Source organism: Oncorhynchus gorbuscha, unplaced genomic scaffold (assembly GCF_021184085.1).
Source record: "Oncorhynchus gorbuscha isolate QuinsamMale2020 ecotype Even-year unplaced genomic scaffold, OgorEven_v1.0 Un_scaffold_4457, whole genome shotgun sequence".
Taxonomy (NCBI): domain Eukaryota; kingdom Metazoa; phylum Chordata; class Actinopteri; order Salmoniformes; family Salmonidae; genus Oncorhynchus; species Oncorhynchus gorbuscha.
In genome coordinates this window covers 22,382-34,688 of record NW_025748468.1, presented here as the reverse complement: position 1 = coordinate 34,688, position 12,307 = coordinate 22,382, and the positions used below count along the sequence as shown (strand labels likewise).

The 12,307-nt window shown below is 45.6% G+C and overlaps 1 pseudogene; it reads left to right on the top strand.

Moving 5' to 3' along the window:
- Positions 1 to 7,206: 7,206 nt before the first annotated feature.
- LOC124028576 lies at positions 7,207 to 8,583 on the top strand (annotated as a pseudogene).
- The last annotated feature ends 3,724 nt before the right edge of the window (positions 8,584 to 12,307 follow it).

The window sequence follows — 12,307 nt, the reverse complement described above, 5'->3', positions numbered from 1 at the left end:
GCTATACAGGCACAGGCGTAATATGCGACCAATCGTCTGATTGGCCCTTTCTGCTTGACCGTTGAGCTGGGGATGAAAACCCCGGAAGAGAGACTGACGGAAGCACCAATCAACTTTGAGCAGAACTCCCTCCAAAACTGTGGCGTGAATTGCGGGCCTCTGTCTGAAACGGCGTCTAACAGGAGGCCATGAATTCTGAACACATTCTCAATGATGATTTGTGCCGTCTCCTTAGCGGAAGAAGCTTAGCGAGGGGAATGAAATGTGCCGCCTTAGAGAACCTATCGACAACCGTAAAGGAATCACAGTCTTCCCCGCAGACGAAGGCAGACCAGTAATAAAGTCTAAGGCGATGTGAGACCATGGTCGAGAAGGAATGGGAAGCGGTCTGAGACGACCGGGCAGGAGGAGAGTTACCTGACTTAGTCTGCGCGCAGTCCGAACAAGCAGCCACGAAACGAGGCGCGTGTCACGCTCCTGGAGTAGGCCACCAAAACCGCTGGCGAATAGAAGCAAAGCGTACCCCGAGCCGGGGTGGCCAGCTAACTTGGCAGAGTGAGCCCACTGAAGAACAGCCAGACGAGTAGAGACAGGAACGAAAAGAAGGTTACTAGGACAAGCGCGACGCAGTGTGAGTGAGTGCTTGCTTTACCTGTCTCTCAATTCCCCAGACAGTCAACCGACAACACGCCCTTCAGGGAGAATCCCCTCGGGGTCGGTAGAAGCCACAGAAGAACTAAAGAGACGGGATAAGGCATCAGGCTTGGTGTTCTTATTACCCGGGCGATAAGAAATCACGAACTCGAAACGAGCGAAAAACAACGCCCAACGAGCTTGACGTGCATTAAGTCGTTTGGCAGAACGGATGTACTCAAGGTTCTTATGGTCAGTCCAAACGACAAAAGGAACGGTCGCCCCCTCCAACCACTGTCGCCATTCGCCTAGGGGCTAAGCGGATGGCGAGCAGTTGTGATTTACCCACATCATAGTTGCGTTCCGATGGCGACAGGCGATGAGAAAATAAGCGCAAGGATGGACCTTATCGTCAGAATGGAAGCGCTGGGATAGAATGGCTCCCACGCCCACCTCTGAAGCGTCAACCTCGACAATGAATTGTTTAGTGACGTCAGGAGTAACAAGGATAGGAGCGGATGTAAAACGCTTCTTGAGGAGATCAAAAGCTCCTGGGCGGAACCGGACCACTTAAAGCACGTCTTGACAGAAGTAAGAGCTGTGAGAGGGCAGCAACTTGACCGAAATTACGAATGAAACGCCGATAGAAATTAGCGAAACCTAGAAAGCGCTGCAACTCGACACGTGACTTGGAACGGGCCAATCACTGACAGCCTGGACCTTAGCGGGATCCATCTGAATGCCTTCAGCGGAAATAACAGAACCGAGAAATGTGACAGAGGAGACATGAAAGGCGCACTTCTCAGCCTTCACGTAGAGACAATTCTCTAAAAGGCGCTGGAGTACACGTCGAACGTGCTGAACATGAATCTCGAGTGACGGTGAAAAAATCAGGATATCGTCAAGGTAGACGAAAACAAAGATGTTCAGCATGTCTCTCAGTACATCATTAACTAATGCCTGAAAGACAGCTGGAGCATTAGCGAGACCGAACGGCAGAACCCGGTATTCAAAATGCCCTAACGGAGTGTTAAACGCCGTTTTCCACTCGTCCCCCTCTCTGATGCGCACGAGATGGTAAGCGTTACGAAGGTCCAACTTAGTAAAGAACCTGGCTCCCTGCAGAATCTCGAAGGCTGACGACATAAGGGAAGCGGATAACGATTCTTAACCGTTATGTCATTCAGCCCTCGATAATCCACGCAGGGGCGCAGAGTACCGTCCTTCTTCTTAACAAAAAAACCCCGCTCCGGCGGGAGAGGAAGAAGGCACCACGGTACCGGTGTCGAGAGAAACAGACAAATAATCCTCGAGAGCCTTACGTTCGGGAGCCGACAGAGAGTATAGTCTACCCCGAGGAGGAGTGGTCCCCGGAAGGAGATCAATACAACAATCATACGACCGGTGAGGAGGAAGGGAGTTGGCTCTGGACCGACTGAAGACCGTGCGCAGATCATGATATTCCTCCGGCACTCCTGTCAAATCACCAGGTTCCTCCTGAGAAGAGGGGACAGAAGAAACAGGAGGGATAGCAGACATTAAACACTTCACATGACAAGAAACGTTCCAGGATAGGATAGAATTACTAGACCAATTAATAGAAGGATTATGACATACTAGCCAGGGATGACCCAAAACAACAGGTGTAAAGGTGAACGAAAAATCAAAAAGGAAATGGTCTCACTGTGGTTACCAGATACTGTGAGGGTTAAAGGTAGTGTCTCACATCTGATACTGGGGAGAAGACTACCATCTAAGGCGAACATGGGCGTGGGCTTCCCTAACTGTCTGAGAGGAATGTCATGTTTCCGAGCCCATGCTTCGTCCATAAAACAACCCTCAGCCCCAGAGTCTATCAAGGCACTGCAGGAAGCAGCCGAACCGGTCCAGCGTAGATGGACCGACAAGGTAGTACAGGATCTTGATGGAGAGACCTGAGTAGTAGCGCTCACCAGTAGCCCTCCGCTTACTGATGAGCTCTGGCTTTTACTGGACATGAAATGACAAAATGTCCAGCAGAACCGCAATAGAGGCAAAGGCGGTTGGTGATCCTCCGTTCCCTCTCCTTAGTCGAGATGCGAATACCTCCCAGCTGCATGGGCTCAGTCTCTGAGCCGGAGGGAGGAGATGGTTGAGATGCGGAGAGGGGGAACACCGTTAACGCGAGCTCTCTTCCATGAGCTCGGAGACGAAGATCTACCCGTCGTTCTATGCGGATGGCGAGTGCAATCAAAGAGTCCACGCTGGAAGGAACCTCCCGGGAGAGAATCTCATCTTTAACCTCAGCGTGGAGTCCCTCCAGAAAACGAGCGAGCAACGCCGGCTCGTTCCAGTCACTGGAGGCAGCAAGAGTGCGAAACTCTATAGAGTAATCCGTTATGGATCGATCACCTTGACATAGGGAAGCCAGGGCCCTGGAAGCCTCCTTACCAAAAACTGAACGATCAAAAACCCGTATCATCTCCTCTTTAAAGTTCAGATAATTGTTAGAACACTCAGCCCTTGCCTCCCAGATAGCTGTGCCCCACTCCCGAGCCCGACCAGTAAGGAGTGAAATGACGTAAGCGATCCGAGCTCTCTCTCTTGAGTATGTGTTGGGTTGGAGAGAGAACACAATATCACACTGGGTGAGAAAGGAGCGGCACTCAGTGGGCTGCCCAGAGTAACATGGTGGGTTATTAACCCTAGGTTCCGGAGACTCGGAAGACCAGGAAGTAGCTGGTGGCACGAGACGAAGACTCTGAAACTGTCCTGAGAGGTCGGAAACCTGAGCGGCCAGGGTCTCAACGGCATGACGAGCAGCAGACAATTCCTGCTCGTGTCTGCCGAGCATTGCTCCCTGGATCTCGACGGCAGTGTTGCGAGAATCCGTAGTCGCTGGGTCCATTCTTGGTCGGATCCTTCTGTTATGCAGGTGAATGAGGACCCAAAAGCGACTTAACGGAAACAGAGTCTTTATTCCAGTCTTAAACAAAAGCGATACTCCTGGATATTATCTAGGTAAAAGCAAAAACAGGAAAACTGAAATCCACTCGTCAGTAGAGAGGAATAACTGGAGACGCGACCACAGACTGCAGGTCGCCGGGAAGGCACCGGCCGTAGCTGACATTGACACCTGCTCACACGCAGCATCTGAAGAAGGTAAAACACGACAGGGCGGAACAAGGACACAGAACAGCGAACATCAAACAAGGATCCGACAAGGACAGAAGCGGAAAACAGAGGGAGAAATAGGGACTCTAATCAGAGGGCAAAATAGGGGACAGGTGTGAAAAGAGTAAATGAGGTAGTTAGGAGAATGAGGAACAGCTGGGAGCAGGAACGGAACGATAGAGAGAGAGAGCGAGAGAGGGAGAGAGGGAGGGGGAGAGAGAGGGATAGAAAGAGGGAAAGAACCTAATAAGACCAGCAGAGGGAAACGAATAGAAGGGAAGCACAGAGACAAGACATGATAATCAATGACAAAACATGACACTAACTACAGACCTGCCATTACACCCTAACTACAGACCTGCCATTACACCCTAACTACAGACCTGCCATTACACCCTAACTACAGTCCTGCCATTACACCCTAACTACAGACCTGCCATTACACCCTAACTACAGACCTGCCATTACACCCCAACTACAGACCTGCCATTACACCCTAACTACAGACCTGCCATTACACCCTAACTATAGACCTGCCATTACACCCTAACTACAGACCTGCCATTACACCTAACTACAGACCTGCCATTACACCCTAACTATAGACATGCCATTACACCCTAACTACAGACCTGCCATTACACCCTAACTACAGACCTGCCATTATACCCTAACTACAGACCTGCCATTACACCCTAACTACAGACCTGCCATTACACCCTAACCTGTACAGACCAGCCATTACACCCTAACTACAGACCTGCCATTACACCCTAACCTGTACAGACCTGCCATTACACCCTAACCTGTATAGACCAGCCATTACACCCTAACTACAGACCAGCCATTACACCCTAACTACAGACCTGCCATTACACCCTAACTACAGACCAGCCATTACACCCTAACTACAGACCTGCCATTACACCCTAACTACAGACCTGCCATTACACCCTAACCTGTATAGACCAGCCATTACACCCTAACTACAGACCTGTCATTACACCCTAACTACAGACCTGCCATTACACCCCTAACTACAGACCTGTCATTACACCCTAACCTGTATAGACCAGCCATTACACCCTAACTACAGACCAGCCATTACACCCTAACCTGTACAGACCTGCCATTACACCTTAACTACAGACCAGCCATTACACCCTAACCTGTACAGACCAGCCATTACACCCTAACCTGTACAGACCAGCCATTACACCCTAACTACAGACCTGTCATTACACCCTAACCTGTACAGACCAGCCATTACACCCTAACTACAGACCTGCCATTACACCCTAACTACAGACCTGCCATTACACCCTAACCTGTACAGACCAGCCATTACACCCTAACCTGTACAGACCAGCCATTACACCCTAACTACAGACCTGTCATTACACCCTAACCTGTACAGACCAGCCATTACACCCTAACTACAGACCTGCCATTACACCCTAACTACAGACCTGCCATTACACCCTAACTACAGACCTGCCATTACACCCTAACCTGTACAGACCTGCCATTACAACCTAACTATAGACCTGCCATTACACCCTAACTACAGACCTTCCATTACACCCTAACTACAGACCTGCCATTACACCCTAACTACAGACCTGTCATTACACCCTAACTACAGACCTGTCATTACACCCTAACTACAGACCTGCCATTACACCCTAACTACAGACCTGCCATTACACCCTAACCTGTATAGACCAGCCATTACACCCTAACTACAGACCTGTCATTACACCCTAACTACAGACCTGCCATTACACCCTAACTACAGACCTGCCATTACACCCTAACCTGTACAGACCAGCCATTACACCCTAACTACAGACCTGCCATTACACCGTAACTACAGACCTGCCATTACAACCTAACTACAGACCTGCCATTACACCCTAACTACAGACCTGCCATTACAACCTAACTACAGACCTGTCATTACACCCTAACTACAGACCTGCCATTACACCCTAACTACAGACCTGCCATTACAACCTAACCTGTACAGACCTGTCATTACACCCTAACTACAGACCTGCCATTACACCCTAACTACAGACCTGCCATTACACCCTAACTACAGACCTGCCATTACACCCTAACTACAGACCTGCCATTACACCCTAACTACAGACCTGCCATTACACCCTAACTACAGACCTGCCATTACACCCTAACCTGTATAGACCAGCCATTACACCCTAACTACAGACCAGCCATTACACCCTTACTACAGACCTTCCATTACACCCTAACTACAGACCTGCCATTACACCCTAACTACAGACCTGTCATTACACCCTAACTACAGACCTGTCATTACACCCTATCTACAGACCTGTCATTACACCCTAACTACAAACTTGCCATTAGACCCTAACTACAGACTTGCCATTACACCCCAACCTGTTTATATTATCTAGATTATTACAGTGTTTATATTATCTAGATTATTACAGTGTTTATATTATAGATTATTACAGTGTTTATATTATAGATTATTACAGTGTTAATATTATAGATTATTACAGTGTTTATATTATCTAGATTATTACAGTGTTTATATTATCTAGATTATTACAGTGTATATATTATAGATTATTACAGTGTTAATATTATAGATTATTACATTGTTTATATTATAGATTATTACAGTGTTAATATTATAGATTATTACAGTGTTTATATTATCTAGATTATTACAGTGTTTATATTATCTAGATTATTACAGTGTTTATATTATAGATTATTACAGTGTTTATATTATCTAGATTATTACAGTGTTTATATTATAGATTATTACAGTGTTTATATTATAGATTATGACAGTGTTTATATTATCTAGATTATTAGTGTTTATATTATAGATTATTACAGTGTATATATTATCTAGATTATTACAGTGTTTATATTATCTAGAATATTACAGTGTTTATATTATCTAGATTATTACAGTGTTTATATTATCTAGAATATTAGAGTGTTTTATTATTTATCTATATTACTAAAGAGCTGCAATGATTTCAATGTACTGTTTTCCACCTGCTGTATCATGTGCAGGTGACAAATAAACAAAGGTTGAAGCGTTCCTCAGCACATCATTGTAGTAGAGTCAACTGTCATAACATTAGTGTGACCTATTTGTTGAGTAGGCATGGCCAGGTGTAAATGGACCCGTATGGATTAAAACCATGTTGAAACTGTAGGTGTGGTGGTGGAGCCCTCCCTTCAGATGTTTATTTAGGACTAACAACATGGACCCCAACCCAGAATCCTCCAGCAGACACACCTGAGGAGGACTGTATAAAAAGCCCAGGACTGACCAGACAGAATCACACACCAAGACTCTCCAAAGCATCTCCAGGACCAAGAAGCCATCTAGAGTATCTCCACTGTCAGATCCAAGGAGCCATCCAGTCTCTCCTCTCCACACACTGAAGATGGAGCAAAGCCCTCTCTCACCCTGCTGCTGCTGCTGCTGCTGGGCCTCTCTCAGGCCAACCCTCTCATGGAGGATGGAAGTGGACCAGAGATCCTAACAGACAACCCTGAGGCTGTAGACATCACTGAGAGAATTCTGACCACTAATAACGGCTCCAGTCAGTTCCTGTTGGAGGGGGACATGGTGGCACCAACAACCAGAAACGCCATGATTTGCTATAGGTACAACCAACACACACTGAAAACAATATTGTGTGAATTTTACTTTTAAAACTATCTGAATCAGCTTATTTAGTATTTCCAACACGAGGTATTTTCATGTTTAATATACTTCACTTTTAGTGTTTCAGAAAGTTGCATGATCACAAAATATATTTTATTCCGTTCAAACCTGCATACAAACACTGAGAGAAATATTATAAAGTCAAAGAATGTGGAATTACCCACAATCCTCTAAAACAGAGCCAGGTGTCAAAAAGTTGTTGCTAGAACTTAAAGTTAGTAAGTTGAGGGAAAATTGGAGTTGTTTTTACGTGCATCTTATGTTGATATATTTACATTTCAGGTTGGTTAAACGAGTGAAGTAGAGTAAAGTACTAATTATATTGAAGTAAAGATAACAAATATATTTTTTAGGTCAAAATAATTGTATTTTCTAATATAATAGACTAACAGCTGAATGTTATTTTACAGTGCAGGGTGCTTCTGGAACAAAGGCTCCAACGGACTGGTTGAAGTGCCCTACACAGTGAGCAGTAGCTTCAGTTCCTCTGACAAGCAGGGCATTGAAACGCCCTCCGGGCCTTCACTTCCCAGACCTGCATTCGCCGTGCCTTGGCAGAATCAGGTTGACTTCATCAGCTACGAGCCCAGAGACGGGTGCTGGTCCTCTCTTGGGAGAATGGGAGGCCAACAGACGGTCTCTCTCCAAATGGACGGCTGTGTTTACTTCGGCATCATTCAGCACGAGACTCTCCACGCTCTGGGCTTCCAACACGAACAAACCAGGAGCGACCGTGACGAGTACGTCACCATCAACTGGAGTAACATCGACTCTAACAATGCCTTTAACTTTGATAGATCAAACACCAACAACCTGAACACTCCCTATGACTACAGCTCTGTCATGCACTATGGAAAAACAGCCTTCTCTGTCAACGGGATGGACACCATCACCCCCATCCCCAACCCCAACGTGCCCATCGGCCAGAGACAGGGGTTGTCCACCACAGACATCCTGAGGATCAACAGACTCTACGGCTGCTGAGAGGAAGACATCAAGTCACAGGAGAAAAGTCTGGAAAAGACCAGATGAAGGAAGTCAAGTCTGACATATATCATGTTACCTTATTGATTTAAAATCATTGCTGTAGTTGTGTAGTTCTCTAATTATTTTAATCATATGACTTAATTATCTAAAATAAACAAGATTGAAAGCAGATGCTATTGTTTAATTCTAGTGTTCTATAGTGTGTGTGTGTGTGTGAGTGTGTGAGTGAGTGAGTGAGAGAGAGAGAGAGAGAGAGAGAGAGAGAGAGAGAGAGAGAGAGAGAGAGAGAGAGAGAGAGAGAGAGAGAGAGAGAGAGAGACTGAGAGAGAGACAGAGAGAGAGAGAGAGAGAGAGAGAGAGAGAGAGAGAGAGAGAGAGAGACTCAGAGAGAGAGAGAGAGAGAGAGAGAGAGAGAGAGAGAGAGAGAGAGAGAGAGAGAGAGAGAGAGAGAGAGAGAGAGAGAGAGAGAGAGAGAGAGTTAACAGACTGGGCACAAGTCCTCCATGTCTGTCCTGATCCAAGACATTCTTCCTCCAATCAGCACTAGAGTTACATCACTTCTGTCACAACTACAATGACATCATTTCTCTCTGAACACAATAAGACCTGAACACAATAAGACACTAGAACACAATAAGAATATCCACAACTACAATGGCATGAAAGATAATAATTATTTTTGGAAGAGAATGAAGGAGGCAGACAGAGGACAACATAAATATCTGCTCTGGGAATCTGACAACAAAGCAGAAATAAAAATCAACCACACGGTATTTTCTTGTTAAGATTTATACTGTAGATGTAACTGGTCTGGTCTGCTAAAATCATCACTTCAAAGTTGAGTCACATGTCCCCACAAAAAATACAGGTTTCTCCTCAAAATGTTTTAAAATGCTGTGCATTGAATCTTATCACATAACAAGATAGACTAACAAACCAAAACGTTCTGCAGACATGCTGACATCTCTCTATTTATCTCGGATCTTGGAGGGCACTACGGTGTTGAACGCTGAGCTGTAGTCAATGAACAGCATTCTTACGTAGGTGTTCCGTTTGTCCAGGTGGGAAAGGGCAGTGTGGAGTGCAATAGAGTTGGTGTCATCTGTGGATCTGTTGGGTCGGTATGCAAATTGGACTGGGTCTAGGGTTTCTGGGATGATTGTGTTAATGAGGGTTATGCCCAGACATTCAAAGAATTTGATAGCTACAGATGTGAGTGCTACGGGGTGATGATCATTTAAATAGGTTACCTTGGCGTTCTTGTGCACAGAGACTATGGTGGTCTGCTTGAAACATGTAGGTATTACAGACTGGGTCAGGGAGAGGTTGAAAATGTCAGTGAATACACTTGTCAGTGCTCGGAGAACATGTCCTGGTAATCCATCTGACCCTGCAGGCTTTGTGAACGTTCAACTGTTTAAAAAGGTCACATCGGCTACGGAAAACATGATCACAAAGTCATCCAGAACAGCTGGTGCTCTCACGCATGGTTCAGTGTTGCTCGGCTCAGAGCAAGCGTAGCATGCATTTAGCACATCTGGCAGGCTTGTGTCACTGGGCAGCTCGCGGCTGGGTTTCCCTTTGTAATCCTTAATCCATTGTTCCAAGATGGCGTAGCAGTCAGACGTCTTGTCGTGTCGTGTCCCTTGTATACAGTGCCTTGCGAAAGTATTGGGCCCTCTTGAACTTTGCGACCTTTTGCCACATTTCAGGCTTCAAACATAAAGATATAAAACTGTATTTTTTTGTGAAGAATCAACAACAAGTGGGACACAATCATGAAGAGGAACGACATTTATTGGATATTTCAAACTTTTTAACAAATCAAAAACTGAAAAATTGGGCGTGCAAAATTATTCAGCCCCTTTACTTTCAGTGCAGCAAACTCTCTCAGAAGTTCAGTGAGGATCTCTGAATGATCCAATGTTGACCTAAATGACTAATGATGATAAATACAATCCACCTGTGTGTAATCAAGTCTCCGTATAAATGCACCTGCACTGTGATAGTCTCAGAGGTCCTTTAAAAGCGCAGAGAGCATCATGAAGAACAAGGAACACACCAGGCAGGTCCGAGATACTGTTGTGAAGAAGTTTAAAGCCGGATTTGGATCCAAAATATTTCCCAAACTTTAAACATCCCAAGGAGCACTGTGCAAGCGATAATATTGAAATGGAAGGAGTATCAGACCACTGCAAATCTACCAAGACCTGGCCGTCCCTCTAAACTTTCAGCTCATACAAGGAGAAGACTGATCAGAGATGCAGCCAAGAGGCCCATGATCACTCTGGATGAACTGCAGAGATCTACAGCTGAGGTGGGAGACTCTGTCGATAGGACAACAATCAGTCGTATATTGCACAAATCTGGCCTTTATGGAAGAGTGACAAGAAGAAAGCCATTTCTTAAAGATATCTATAAAAAGTGTTGTTTAAAGTTTGCCACAAGCCACCTGGGAGACACACCAAACATGTGGAAGAAGGTGCTCTGGTCAGATGAAACCAAAATTGAACTTTTTGGCAACAATGCAAAACGTTATGTTTGGCGTAAAAGCAACACAGCTCATCACCCTGAACACACCATCCCCACTGTCAAACATGGTGGTGGCAGCATCATGGTTTGGGCCTGCTTTTCTTCAGCAGGGACAGGGAAGATGGTTAAAATTGATGGGAAGATGGATGGAGCCAAATACAGGACCATTCTGGAAGAAAACCTGATGGAGTCTGCAAAAGACCTGAGACTGGGACGGAGATTTGTCTTCCAACAAGACAATGATCCAAAACATAAAGCAAAATCTACAATGGAATGGTTCAAAAATAAACATATCCAGGTGTTAGAATGGCCAAGTCAAAGTCCAGACCTGAATCCAATCGAGAATCTGTGGAAAGAACTGAAAACACTGGACACTGTGATCACTTGGCTACATAGCTGCTGCCTGCTGGACTGTCCATTAATCACGGTACTCCATTCTGCTTGTTTATGTTTTATCTGTCGGCCCCAGCCGCACTCAGTCTCTGTGTGTAGTTAATCCGACCCTCTCTGCCTAGTCAACGCCATTTTACCTGCTGTTGTTGTGCAAGCTGATAAGCTGTTGTTGTCTCACCTACCGTTTTAGCTACCTCTCCCATTCAACACCTGTGATTACTGTATGCCTCGCTGTATGTCTCTCTCAAATGTCAATATGCCTTGTATACTGTTGTTCAGGTTAGTTATCATTGTTTTAGTTTACAATGGAGCCCCTAGTTCCACTCTTCATACCCCTGATACCTCCTTTGTCCTACCTCCCACACATGCGGTGACCTCACCCATTACAACCAGCATGTCCAGAGATACAACCTCTCTTATCATCACCCAGTGCCTGGGCTTAACTCCGCTGTACCCGCACCCCACCATACCCCTGTCTGTGCATTATGCCCTGAATATATTCTACCACGCCCAGAAATCTGCTCCTTTTATTATTTGTCCCCAACGCTCTAGGCGACCAGTTTTGACAGCCTTTAGCCCCACCCTCATACTACTCCTCCTCTGTTCCGCGGGTGATGTGGAGGTAAACCCAGGCCCTGCATGTCCCCAGGCACCCTTATTTGTTGACTTATGTGATCGAAAAAGCCTTGGTTTCATGCATGTCAACATCAGAAGCCTCCTCCCTAAGTTTGTTTTACTCACTGCTTTAGTACACTCTGCTAACCCTGATGTCCTTGTGGTGTCTGAATCCTGGCTCAGTAAGGCCACCAAAAATTCAGAGATTTCCATACCCAACTATAACTGTTGCCGCCTGCTACCGACCCC